This window comes from Astatotilapia calliptera, chromosome 12 (assembly GCF_964374335.1).
Source record: "Astatotilapia calliptera chromosome 12, fAstCal68.1, whole genome shotgun sequence".
Lineage (NCBI taxonomy): Eukaryota > Metazoa > Chordata > Actinopteri > Cichliformes > Cichlidae > Astatotilapia > Astatotilapia calliptera.
The window spans coordinates 36162515-36175686 of NC_137433.1; the positions used below are offsets into that span (position 1 = coordinate 36162515).

Genomic DNA, 13172 nt, shown 5'->3' on the forward strand with positions numbered 1-13172 from the left:
GCCCCACACTGGATGATGTCACACCGCACAAACACACACACAGACACATGTGGACTGACAACACCACCACTGGAGATTGTGAAAGGTTAAGACTGTTCGTCTAAATATAAACTGCTGTTTTTGTTAGAAAACACAGGGTAATATACAAACCATGCTGGAAATGCATTAGGAATATTAAAATATTCATCATCTGTTCACTGAAACTTTAAATCACACTGAAACCCCGGTAAACCCACCCCGCCTACATGACGAGTCTTCTTCTCCGTTTACACCGATTCATTTTGATCTTCTATTAACTGGTAATGCACAAAAATAAATAAAGAGTAACACGTAACAGAAGTTATTAGCTGTGGCTAATTTAAACAAATTGTAAATATCACAAATATTCAAACTTAATTAAAAAGTAAAAAATGAGCCACTTGACTGCAGGAGTGTGTTTTTTTGGATTAAAAGTATACATACTAATGAGTTTTCCCGTCCACATAGACAAATAACTTCTCTTTGCACAAACTTATCTTTGTTGTGCGTCCAATATTCAATAGAAATCACAAATAAGTGGATCAGTTAACAGGTTTTAAAGCTGAAACTGGACAGTAAAGATCCTTAAACAAGAATCTGGAGTTGCAGAAATGAATTTCTCTCACAACTCTAACAAATAGTGCTCAAACAGCTACGTTTAGGGTGATGAATGTTTTCCTCTAAGGAATCTTGTTTCCTACAGTAAAAACTGAACTTTTAGTTTTTTAATCTAATCTAATTTACAGCTATGAGAGCTACATTTCCACAATAAAGTATTTCTTAAAAAGTAAAGCTACATTTCACCTCCACTTTGTAATAACCAGAGGGAACACTGTGATCATGTAATTATTGGGCAGCTGAAGTGGGACGGTCAAAAGCTCCGCTCTTTAGGCATTAGCAGCTAAGTGCTGGTCATTATCTGTCCTATAGTCCACTACGCCCACTCATGTCTGTGTCTGCATGTGCTGTGCGATCATCAAAAGTGCACGCCGGGGGGGAGTTAGGGAATGAAGCATAATGTCAGCAATAACACAAAGGACCTTGGTTTAACATTTCAGCCTGCACTGTGTCCCTGCTACAGCCCAGAGCAGAGCCAACACTGGCCTGCTGCTACTCTCTGACCCACCCATCCACAGGCTCTGCTTCACCATCTGAGGTTTGGAAATGTGTCTGCTGCACATGCATACGGTCCACGTAAACACACCACCCCCTGCAAACAAACACTTGTTAATGTGTTGCTGGTAAATTTAAAACTGGATTATTTTCCCCAACAAATGTATATAAATATGTGAAGGAGTACATGCACTTTATACAGGGCTACATCTAAGTTTAGTCTACTAAAAGATACAGGAAAAAAGAGCTACACTGAAAAAAAAATTACATTTTTAGTTTCAGTGAAGGAAGCATTTTAGTTTGACATCTATACCAATAAGGGTCTCCATATCATCCATCCACAGGCAGTATAAAGGTGACCGTAGAGCTACAAAAGATGAACCCCATGCTGATGTGCCTTATAGAGGTGTATAGAGGTCTATGGGAAATGAGTCTTGGCTTTGACCTCTATAAACATTTTCCAGACAAGTTTATGCACTCATTACAGAATAACCCATGAAGTCTACTTTGGTCATTCTAAGAAAAATAAAGGAATAAAGTCAGCTGCATAGAGGATGAGCGTGCAGCTTCCTGTTACCCGTTGCTTGTTATTTCTGCCTTCAAGGTTGCAAAACAGGACTTTAAAAACGAATGGATATCTGTGCATGAATGAACACTGATGAAGTTATTTAATACTAGAATTCATCATCATATAATAATAATCTAATTTGCCAAATATTTTTTGTCAAATATATAAGATCTTCAACGTCGTTCAGCTGCCTCTCCACAGAGTTGGGGGAACACCAACTGCAGGTACTGGTTTTATTGGCCCTTTAGCTGGCATCGGTTACCAGAGCAGAAGGCACATTACTGCTGACAGAGGAGAAGAATGTCCTTCTGACCAATAGTGAGGCTCAACAAAACCTTGGTCAGCCTGATGGAAAAGAAACACAAACAGGAAGGACCAGTGCTAACCGGTACGCATAACTGAACTTTCAAAATAAGACTAAGTGGATTGTTCGCTAATAAATTGATTGTACAAGGCATCATTTCCTTGGATGGATGAAAAAGTACAAAAAGAGGCAGCTGAAGCAGGTTGTCAAATATCTATAAATAAATGGTTGTTGTTTAGAGATGCCTGAACAGAGCCCAGATTTCTCCCCCCATCAGCTGTGGCAACCAAGATATTGCTAAATATCTGACTTCTTAGTTTTATCATAATTAAAACCATATTTATGTAAACAAACACTTGCACAACTACAGTATAAAGAGACGAGCAGAGCGAGTAATGTTTTAGACCTTATTTTGGCCTTGTTTCAGAAACTTTGACATTTTTAATGACCTCCATGATTTTTCTTGCCCATATATGCTCATACAGTACAAAGACACATATGCCACAATGCATACACACATATGTAACAGCCATCCATCCCTCATCTTCGCAGTCCTCTGTCATAAAACCCCAACAGCCACACATTTTCACCCTCTGCTTTTCCAAATTCTTACCCCTCCTCTCGTCTCTCTCTCTCACACACACACACCTCCTCAACCAAACTGCTTGAGCCACTTGCCTGCCAGGGAGGCAAGATGGCCCTCCAGCCCTCCAGCCAATCAGACAGCTTGGCTCGCACGGGAGATCACAGGACAGCTGATCCAGCCCTCTGACTTCCTTCTTCGCCTGCTCTTCTGGAAACTTTTGGACCTGCATCACCATGAGAGCGTCACTGGTCTGCTGCAGAGACAGATAATGAAAGATGTTTGTTGCATGATTTAGGATTGTGTGATTATGTATTTCTAATGAAAATGATTGCAGGAAAACAACTAGCTGTCCACCAACGCCCTATTTCCATCTAGATTCTGTGTCTTTAATCATTTCTCAAATATAATGAGTATTCAGTTAGTTGTTAAGCTTTAAATCATAGCTGAACAAATAAAGGCTGGTTTCTAATAAATGGAGAGTGATTAAAGCAAGCACGCAGCCTGAAGTCTTTAAATATGCAACTTCTGTGTGTTGAATTACTTTGGTAGCAGCTTAATAGTGATCATAAAACACAGCACAGTGAGAGTGAGTGGAAAACAATTTGTGAATACAGCTACTTCTATCCAAACAGAAGCCTGAGCAGCAGTGTGATATGTGTAATGACAGTGATAGAGACCGAATACTGTGAATGCTGACAAAATTAAAATTATACAGAATTTATCTATGCAGCAGCTAGAAACATTAAGAATTTATTATTAGCAAATTGCATAAACATTAATTTAAAAAGAAGTCTGTCAGGAAATGACACGTATAACAAAACATACCAGACAAAATCTTTGTTTACTACACCTCTTTTTAAAATTGACTAACATCTGGACTACACGCTGCAACCATACATCTTTCCTTTTGGTGCAAAGATAAACTCAGAATTTTCCACATCTCGCACAGCTTACATAGTTTTCTGTTCTGGAAGAATGTAAAATGGACTGTTTGTGAAGGTTCTCAGTCATCCAGGTCATCGTAGTCTAAGGAGCTTGGAAAGAAAAGCGTCTGGACTTCTTTGGGTTTCTTGAAGATGTTTCACCTCCTATCCAAGAAGCTTCTTCAGTTCTAAGAGCGATTGGTGGAGAGTCCCAGATTTTAAGCCCTATGGGAGTGTCCCCAAGAGGGTCATAGACCCCCTATTGATCCTCTGCCTAATCACACGAGCCAAGTGTGAAAACAGGTGTGGGTCACAATCAGTCAAGGTTTGAAAGAGGAGTGAAAGAAGCCATCTATGTCCACTGTGAACGACCATCTTTGGACAGAGGCGGGGGTTTACAACATCACCTGTCTGCCATCTATAATCCAGTTTTGAGATCCCTCCCCAGACGCCTTAACGCCCACTCACATCCTGGACCATTTGACCTCAGGAAATCACACTCAAAGTGCTCTATACAACTTGACACAGTGCTTTTTATCTAACATTCACACACATCGATACTTGGGGTTAGTATCTTTCCCAAGAATATTTGGCAGGCAGACTGGAACCACCAACCTTCGGATTAGTAGATGACCTCCTCTACTTCCTGTCACCCAAGGTGATTAAAGCGCTGCTGAACAACTTGCTGAGATCTTTTGATTATTTCAATTGGCTCTGTGAGTCTTACAAACATAAATGATACATTTTTCAATGAATAGCTACTAAAATGTTCACAGTGACCACAATCGATTGTTATATTTACCCTCTCAGCTGAAAAGAATCCCTTTGAGACTGTGGGAACTCAGCCGGCCCCCCCCATATCCACAGCCATTTACAGCACATAAAGTAACAATGTGGTACATCTAATAGATCACCAACACTATGAGCTGTCAGTAAGTGAAGAAAGCATGCTCTTAGTTTATATTCAGTGTAACATGCTTGCTGTGCTTGTCTTCCTGTCTGCAGCTGGTGGTGGAAATGCTGATCATGCTGGCATCAAGTGGCATTTGGCTAAGATGCAGAAAAAAAAAACTGAGTTGTTCTACCTTGAAATTTGCCTTTTCTCTTTTGGAAAGGGGAGATTTAGACGGCAGGGGGCCAAATGAGAGAAGTTAAAAAAATCTCTCTGCCTGCTTCATCTACACACAGAGATTAAATGTAACATTTTTGTTGATACACGAACATCTTTGATTTGTCTGATTTCTGTAATTTATCTTACATTAAGGTCAAACTACAGTGAAAGTATTTGTATCAGCACCAGAAGAAGGATTTCTCTCTCAAGTTGAAACAAATAAAACATATTTTTTATAATTAGCCTGTAAGCTTTGGCAGTCAGTCCATTTCTTTTTTTAGGAAATTAAAAAAGTAAACTCTTCTGTATGCACATGTATCTTCATTTGACAACAGAATGGAAAACACCTGTAGCATGATAGTAGCAAATAGCTCAGCCATTACTATGATGACTCTTTGAATTCCAAATAAATGTAAATTTATTTGAGGAGTAAGGAGTTATAGCTATCACCTATGATGAGGGTTAACAAAAGTCTATGACTTTTATTGCTATTTCTTGCTAACAATAATGTGCTTTATGTATTAGTAAAGAAAACTCAGCTGACCATGGTGGCCAATTTTGGGGGAGTTAAGACCAAAGCCCCTTTCTGAGGGGTTTGGGGGTAGGCGTGGGGCCTGTTTTTTCTCTTGAAAACAAACACTTGTACACATCCATATAGAAACAGACATCTGCACACACAAACACAGTCCTCAGCACACACTCTGGATGTGAAAATCACATCCCTGTTCTACTGGGAAGGGAAACTGTTGTGTGATTATGATGAACTGGTTAAACTGCAATTACGCCGGCGAGCGATGGGAGAAGAGACGACAGCAGTTTAGACGGCAATTTGGGAGGCGGCTGCCGTGGCTGCTGCAGCTGGGGCCTGTTTTATGCAGTAATTGATAGACTCTGCCAGTCACTAGTGGGTTCAGAATTAAAACTCAAATTATCATCATTAGGATCTCCCCCTCTAATTGCTGCATCAAAGGCACATCAGCGTTTTTGTTTTTCATTATAAAATTACACTTGTGTTATCTAATTTCATCAGCTGCATTGACAGCGCCCACGAAGGCCTTGCCAGTGATTTGAGGAGGAGGTTGTTTGTGATTTTTATCATCCTAACTCATTCAAACGTGATAGATGTTTGTCAGATGTGACCCCAAATCGCTTCCTGGTGTTGATGCAAACCATAAACACAATTCTACTTCAAATAAATGCAGTATAACCAATTTGAACATATTCTCTTTTGAATTACTTACTTATTAATTACTTGGATAAAATCCAGTCATTCACTCTCAAACATTAAATGATTTGATCCACATTTAAACACGTGTAAGGAGAGATACAAATGCTGTACTACTAAACACACAGACTCCTCATGCTGTTACAGTGTGACAATCTTTACATGCAACTCCTTCAACAGTAGACTGCAAGCTTCCAACCAGGAATCCTGAGATCAATTTAGGAGATTTTAGGGGAAAAATAAGCAAACAATGTGTTTATTTTACAGATTTTATATATTTATAATTCCATGTTTTAGAGAAGTGCACAACAGATTAACATTCTAATGTCTTAAAAAATGGGGCCAGAAAAACTAACTATGGCTCTTCTTCAAGTTCATAACAGACATTGACCATGTGAGGCTGCATTAAGGAGTCATTACACAAAATTACTGGCAGCTGACAGTGCCCAACTTAGCCTCCTATACTTCTGAAAAAGGTGATTTTCAATAACATTCCTGTGTTTTTAAATGTACTCTAAGAAGTATGTAGTACAATAAAAACAAGTGGAAAGATTTTTGTTATGTAGGCGCAGAAAATGGATAATAGTTATTGATTTGTAAATAAAATTAATACATTTAATATTACACTAGACTACATTTCTAACTAACTAGGCCACTCATTCTCTTTCTCTTGACAATACATTCTTTAAAGCCGTAACGCATTTTGGGGTCAACTTGAAAGAAAGGCAGCTTTAAAAATATAAGAGTGGGGTTAAAGGTCAAATTTCCCAAACAACAACAATAACATTTAAACTTTTTCCATGATAAAATACATTTTATGAAAGTTAGGGTCCACAGTAATGTGATATTAAGAATTCCCATATATTATTCCCTGTATGTTGCCTACATGTTGTCAATAAAAACAATGGTGGTAAGAAACACAGATGTAAAAATAGCTCGATATAGTATTATTATGACTTAGACCTTCAGATCAATCTATAGACCTTGAAGGACAGGTCAGAGGTCAAATGTGACATGATATTTTAAATCTTTACACAGTCCCTTCTATATGTTGACAAGACATACACATTGTAAGAGTCATGGCTTCTATGGCGTAAGGCATGTTTGTCCATTTTCAACCAGTAAGTCACTGAGTTGACCTTGAAGGGTTTGGTGGATTGTTAACATGACTCCGCTCTACACTCCTACAAAGTTTTATCAGATTTCATTGAAATCAGTCAGTCACTGCTTTTAATTACACCGTTGTTGTTTGTTAGCAGCAAAATAAACACTTGAAGCTTATTAAAATATCGAATTTCTAAATGTTGGCTATTAGAGTGCTGACAGTGTAACAGAAGAACACAATCAAATTATCTGTGCTGTGAAACTAAGTGGCACTGTCCAACTAAACACTCTTCTGCTGTCCAGAAGGTAAAACGATTACACATCACTCTGAAAACATGAAAGCTAAACAGTTTTGAAAGCCTTCTTTATCAGACAATGTACAGAGTCTCCTTGCCCCCAGCTTAGTGAGTCTGTGTGTACTTCATAGGCGCCCGTGCCCAACATACATGCTGAAGATATTTGCTGAGCAGGCTGATGTTTCCCTTAAACCTACGACAATTGGATGCATGTGTGATTTCTGTGGGTGTGTTTGTGTGTGTCCTTGACGCCAGCAGTGTCCCGCTGTTATCCAGCTGTAACACAGTCAAACACCGAACAATCAGCTTTTGCAGGGCTGCCAAGCAGTTAGCAAGATGTCAGTTAGCCTACAGTCTGTCACACAGTGGAGCTTAAATGGTTAAAAATGGCATCTTGGGACAAACTACATATCCAGCAAGTTGCATATAAGAAAATGTGCTTCTAAAGTATAGATGCTTTGCTATTTGTATATGTAACTCTATATGTAACTTAATTGCAGTAACAATGTCTGTGCAGCTTGGGAGTTTGGGATGTGCAGGTGAGCTAGAAAAATGTACTGTTAACTCACCTCTGAGAGTCACATTTTGATGCAGCATCACTCCGTTACCAAAAACACCAAGAGTATTTTCCTCACTAAAATCTGGCCCAATTAGAGAATATTAATGATTGTTAAATGTGCATATGCTGGAGCTGGAAAATGGGAAGGTTAATAGACAGGCAGCATCACACGATTGCATTTATCAGTTTCTATTTATCTCTCCTTGGGAGGTGGCAGGTTTACAGTAAATACCTTCTGTCCCCCTAATTTCCTAATGATGGTGATAATGATGGAGAATGGCGCAGTCATTAGCAAGGACAGGCTCTGTGCATCACTCTGTCAGCTACGTCTCTCCCAGGCCCACAATGAGAAGTGATGGGGCCCAGCTGTTCCCCACATCCTCTCCCCAAACTGAACCTCTCTCAGAGACTGAGAGAAGAGAGGGGGAGAAAGAGGGCGGAGCAACGGAGAGGAGGTAAGAAAGGAACACAGTGCACAAAACAGAGAAAAGAAGAAAAAACACCTGAATATCTGCCAACCAACAGAGGACAGAGGGTGTCACAGGCCTGTTTAAAGAAATCCTCCCAAAATCATCCTCGTGTACCTATTACTGACACAAGTTTGGTCCCAAGTTCAGATTACAAACATTTTAGGATCTGTTGATCAGTCTGATAACAGTCTAACACTAAAAAGCAGATAAAAAAGTTTGCTGCTTTGACAAGGTGGCAGATCATCATCTGACTGTTACGCGTACGAGTAAATAATTTATACTTGCAGGCTTGATGTCATTTCTTTAAATGGGGGTGCACATCACACATTTTCACATTTTAAACTGCAAATGAAGCAGAGCTACTCTGGTACAGTCAAAGATTTGGAAACTGTCTGCAGTTATGTGTGAAAGTTCACCCAACACAGCAAGTATCTCCCAGGGCTTTTTAGCAACGAGGCTAATCCATTAGTATACACTTACCTTGTTGGTGTTGGGTTGAACCCCCCTTTTTACCTTCAGAACTGCCTTGATTTTACGTGGCATAGATTCAACAAGGTCCAAATGTTGGTCCATGTCGACAGCATCACACAGTTGTTGCAGTCAATGATCAATGATGTGAATCTGCCATTCCACTACATCCCAAAAGACTTATGTCTTATGTCTTATGTACGCAAACACGCGTTGCAACTTCTTATCTGGTGCGCGTCTTTTATTTTGACAGCGAATGGGCACCTGCGGACCACTTATGTGCACCCCTGCTTATAATGGACATAAATATACAGAACCGTCAGTAAACACAGCAAATATTTATCATTTTTAGATCTTAGAATGACCTCTTATTCTGTGCACTACTGCTATATCCCTTTCTCTACTTGCAGTTTTTTTTTATATTTTGCATCCTCCTTTTGTCTGCTGTCTTAATTAGCAGTCCACACCACATGCACTGCTATCAGCCTTGTGAAACATGCTACAATTAGAGTTGATAGTCAAATATTCCTCTTTTCCAATAGATTAATTTGAGAGCAAGGCTTATCAGACGGGCCTCGGTTGTGCTGCGCACCAATTGCTTTCAATAAAAAGAACACTGGCACAAAGTAATCTGCGAAACACCCGTGCTATTATCAGAATGAAAGTTAAACACTCAGAACCCACTCAATAAATTCACAGGAGACTGCAAATGGACATTTTCATTTGACTTCCAACTCTTTTGAACTGTCTTTCTTTTTTTCCTCTTAATCTTCTTGCAGTGTATTGAATCCTTCAGAGGTACATATTGGCAATTAGACACCAAGGAATGGCTGATTATGTACTGCATAAACCTCAAGTTGAATAAATTATATCCTCCCCCCCGAAAAAAATCAGTCTGTGATTTAAAAATGCTCAAAATTTCAAAGTCACCTCTGATGAATAGTGCAGGGTGATTAATTCATGATGGGAGACGCCACCTTGTCAGGCCAAACTCTTCACTGGGTAATGGCAACACATGCATAATAGAAAGGTGGTTCTCTGCCTCCCCTCGTTGTCTGAGAGACTTCAAAGGAATTAAAAATGGGGCCATCAAATTACATCTGTTGAGTTGCTTTGCTCAAACGTTGGATTCGAAGCAGGAGAGTACATCATTTCGCTTGGATTGTGTCTCCAATGTAGTGAAACGCCGGAACGAATGAAGTTGACTAGTTTGGAAAAGACTGTGAAATATTTCATCTGAAATTTTTAAAAACTGGGGGGATTTGGTGTGTTTTTTTCTGTAAAAGAGCTTGAATACATATTAAGCTTCCCTGAGGCAATATCTGTCAATTCATTAAACATTTTTCCTGCATAAGTAAAGACATTCAGTCTTTGAAACTGAACTACAACAAAGCCTGATTTCTTTCCACCTGGCATCTCCTCTACATATTGGTGGATGGCTGTGAAAACAAGTTAAACGTGAGTTTCAAAGTCACTTTTCAGGGGAAATAAGTGGAAATTGCAGCTGTAGTGAAGCAGACCCATGGCCTAATTACTCCTCTGTACATCTCTCTTTTACTGAAAGACTGAACAGTCAGTTCAGCAGCAGAGTGACCTTTTCTCTAAACCCTCCAATAACTCTCCAGCTGACAGGCCGAATGAGCAGATGATCCCGGACTCCTTCATGGTGTGTTGCGACTGCACTCGGTGCAAAATGACAAGTGAATCAAGCTCTATTTTTACCTCCGGGTGGGGAACTTGTGTCACTCTCGACCACTGCACCCAAGAAAATCCGCCATGAAGTTTGGTTTTGGGCAATCTGACCGCTGACACCGCGGAGCTGTCACTGTGATGCCCTTCCCTTCCATCAACCAATCCCCTGCCTCGACCTCACACTACTCCTCACACCTGACTGGCACCAGGGGTAGCGTGCCAGGCCAAAAGCATGATTGACACCTCGCCCGATCTTCTGTAAACACCTTGAGATCTCAGCACCTCCAGCAGGGAAGATCAGTGACTTGTGTGAAAGAGGCCTCTCCTCCTGGCCTCAGCTCAAGTCCGCTGGCACTCGCTATGATGCAGCTCGACTTGTCAGAGGGAGTAACAAGATGCTGAGTGACTTAGCACCTCTGGAAATGTCAGCCCCCGAGCTGGCGGACGCCAGGCTGAGTGGAGTGGGGAGTGCACAGACCCCAGTGCGACTGGCTCAGCTGCTGCCTGTAAGAAGCAAAGGACAGCACATACGCTCGACGAGACAAGACAAGCAGCAGAGATGAAGCCGCGCCCTTGTGATATGTTCTTGCCCCATTCCCCCATATTTCTGCCACACGTCTTACGCTTGCGTCTCTTTTTCGAGAAGTGCATCTGCTATCGTCCAGCTGCTGCTTTGCCTGAAACGGACCTTTGCTGCCCTAATGCTCAATGTGCAGTGGAAACGACAAAGTCCATCCGCGATGATGATGATGCGGGCAAAAGCAGAAACCAGAGCACGCCTAACTGCCCCGTTATTGCTCTGGTGAATCATGCTATAGGAGACAAGGCACCAAAGAGACACCCAACGCAGGGAGGAACTCGTTCACAGCACAGTTTGTCAGACTGCACTTACTTACAATGCCGACAAGCACATTTTTTCTCTCCCCGAGGAAACTCGAGGACGTATACTGCAACATATTTAGTGTTGCATATTTATTGAAGTCAAGCAGAGAGTCAGTTTGCTGAAGCATTAAGGAATCATGAGGCGCAGAAAAGAGAGCTTTTACAAAAAGTGAGCGAAGAGAGTTAGGTTGGAGCGTGATGATGCTCAGTTAAATCTAATGGGCTGTTTACTCGCTGCCTGCTGAGATTCACACTGCTACACTGACTCGTGATTTATATTTTCTGATTCATAGAGGCGCATGCATCTTACTTTAATCAAGGTTCTCCCTATCATTCCCTCCTCATCCCCTCCATCTCCCTGGCTGCCATCCTTTTTCTCCCCACAATGCACATTAACAGCAAAAAATATAATCAGTTTTATGACAGACTATGTTTTTAGCACATGATGGGTGAATATAGCATTTTCAAAATGGCCCGTCCCCATCCTCAATCTCCAAATAGATCCGCTGGGACGGAAGGCAATATCAACTGAAAGGACACAGTCTCAAGGGTGCGAGTGTCAATGAATGGCTGCAATCTGACGCCTGCTATTTTTCATGTTTGTTAACAAAATACAATTTGAGCGAGTAAGTGAGTACAGAGATAAGGACATAAGCACATTATTTGGCTGAGTTGACGAATAAAGTTAGAAGTCTGCAATGTGAGGAAAAGAGTTTCTTAGTGCAAGTGTGGTTCAGTGCTGAACACAGATAATTGATTTCTCGATAAACTAAATATATTTTACATTCATGTTGGAAAAGGCATGTCCGATTTACTTAGCTTTATGACTGTGGAGTGTCATAAACATGTAGGACTAAGTTAATAAAGAAGAACTAGATTAGGGTATGCTGATTGGCCAAAGATGTTGGTGACTGAGTCATCACATTATTCATTCATTATTATTATGGACTATTTCTAACATTTTGAGTTATTTTCCAGTGTTAGAAAATCAGCACTGCTCAGTGTTAGCCATTGCTAATCTTCAGAACTGACTAGGTTACTTTTAAACATATAACACTGTCAAAAGTGTTAATTTAACACTCAACAGTGTTGTATTTAACACTCAGAGGTGGACCCATATAGACACTCTCTAGTGTTAATTTAACACTGGAGATTTTGCTGTGCACCTTTAACTCCAGTATCCAAATGGAGGACTTTTTAAATAAAATCATCCCATTACCTATGATAGAGCAAACTATTCATTGGCGTACCAGGTTGTAAGCACGTGTTGTGTTTTAACATGGCACTCTCTGGGGATCAACTCACTCCTGGAGTCATCCTCAAGTGGTCATTAGAGGAACTGCAATTTTTGGCAATTTCTTGTTGTATATTTTTGTTGTATATTTTCTCTCTGAGGTTGCTGTTTAGACACAGAGTGATGGAGATTCTGATGATTCTCACTGTGAAGTAGTATAGAACAACGCACCATATGACAGCAAATAATGACAACACCTGAGCCAACATGCTAGTTAAACTAGCCAGGTGCTTTGAGATTATCTTACCCCCTCACCAGGACTATCACAGATTACAAGTTGTGTATCCTGATGTTGTGCATACACTTCCCCAAATATATCAACGTCAGCTGGACCAACACAAACCTGTTGCGAAATTTGAACCAAAAACTTTGCAAACCTTAACTAGAAGCGTCCTCACACCTAAATTCTAGGGGTGCAACGATACACAAAATTCACAGTTCGGTTCGGTTCGATACTTTGGTGTCACGGTTCGATATTTTTTCAATACAAAAAAATGTTCATGCCTTTTTAATTTGTCATTTATTAAAATTATACATATATATTTTAACTCAAACGTAC

At 40.3% G+C, this 13172-nt stretch overlaps 1 protein-coding gene across 2 annotated transcripts in view; it reads right to left on the minus strand.

Annotated features, from left to right (window-relative positions):
* Positions 1-2702: 2702 nt before the first annotated feature.
* The window catches only part of antxr2a (ANTXR cell adhesion molecule 2a), a 207684-nt gene continuing 197214 nt past the window's right edge, over positions 2703-13172 (minus strand). For both annotated transcript variants that reach the window (XM_080287457.1, XM_080287458.1), the window contains one exon: positions 2703-2842. The gene's annotated coding sequence lies outside the window, so the exon portion shown is untranslated. The remainder of the gene's footprint in view (positions 2843-13172) is intronic.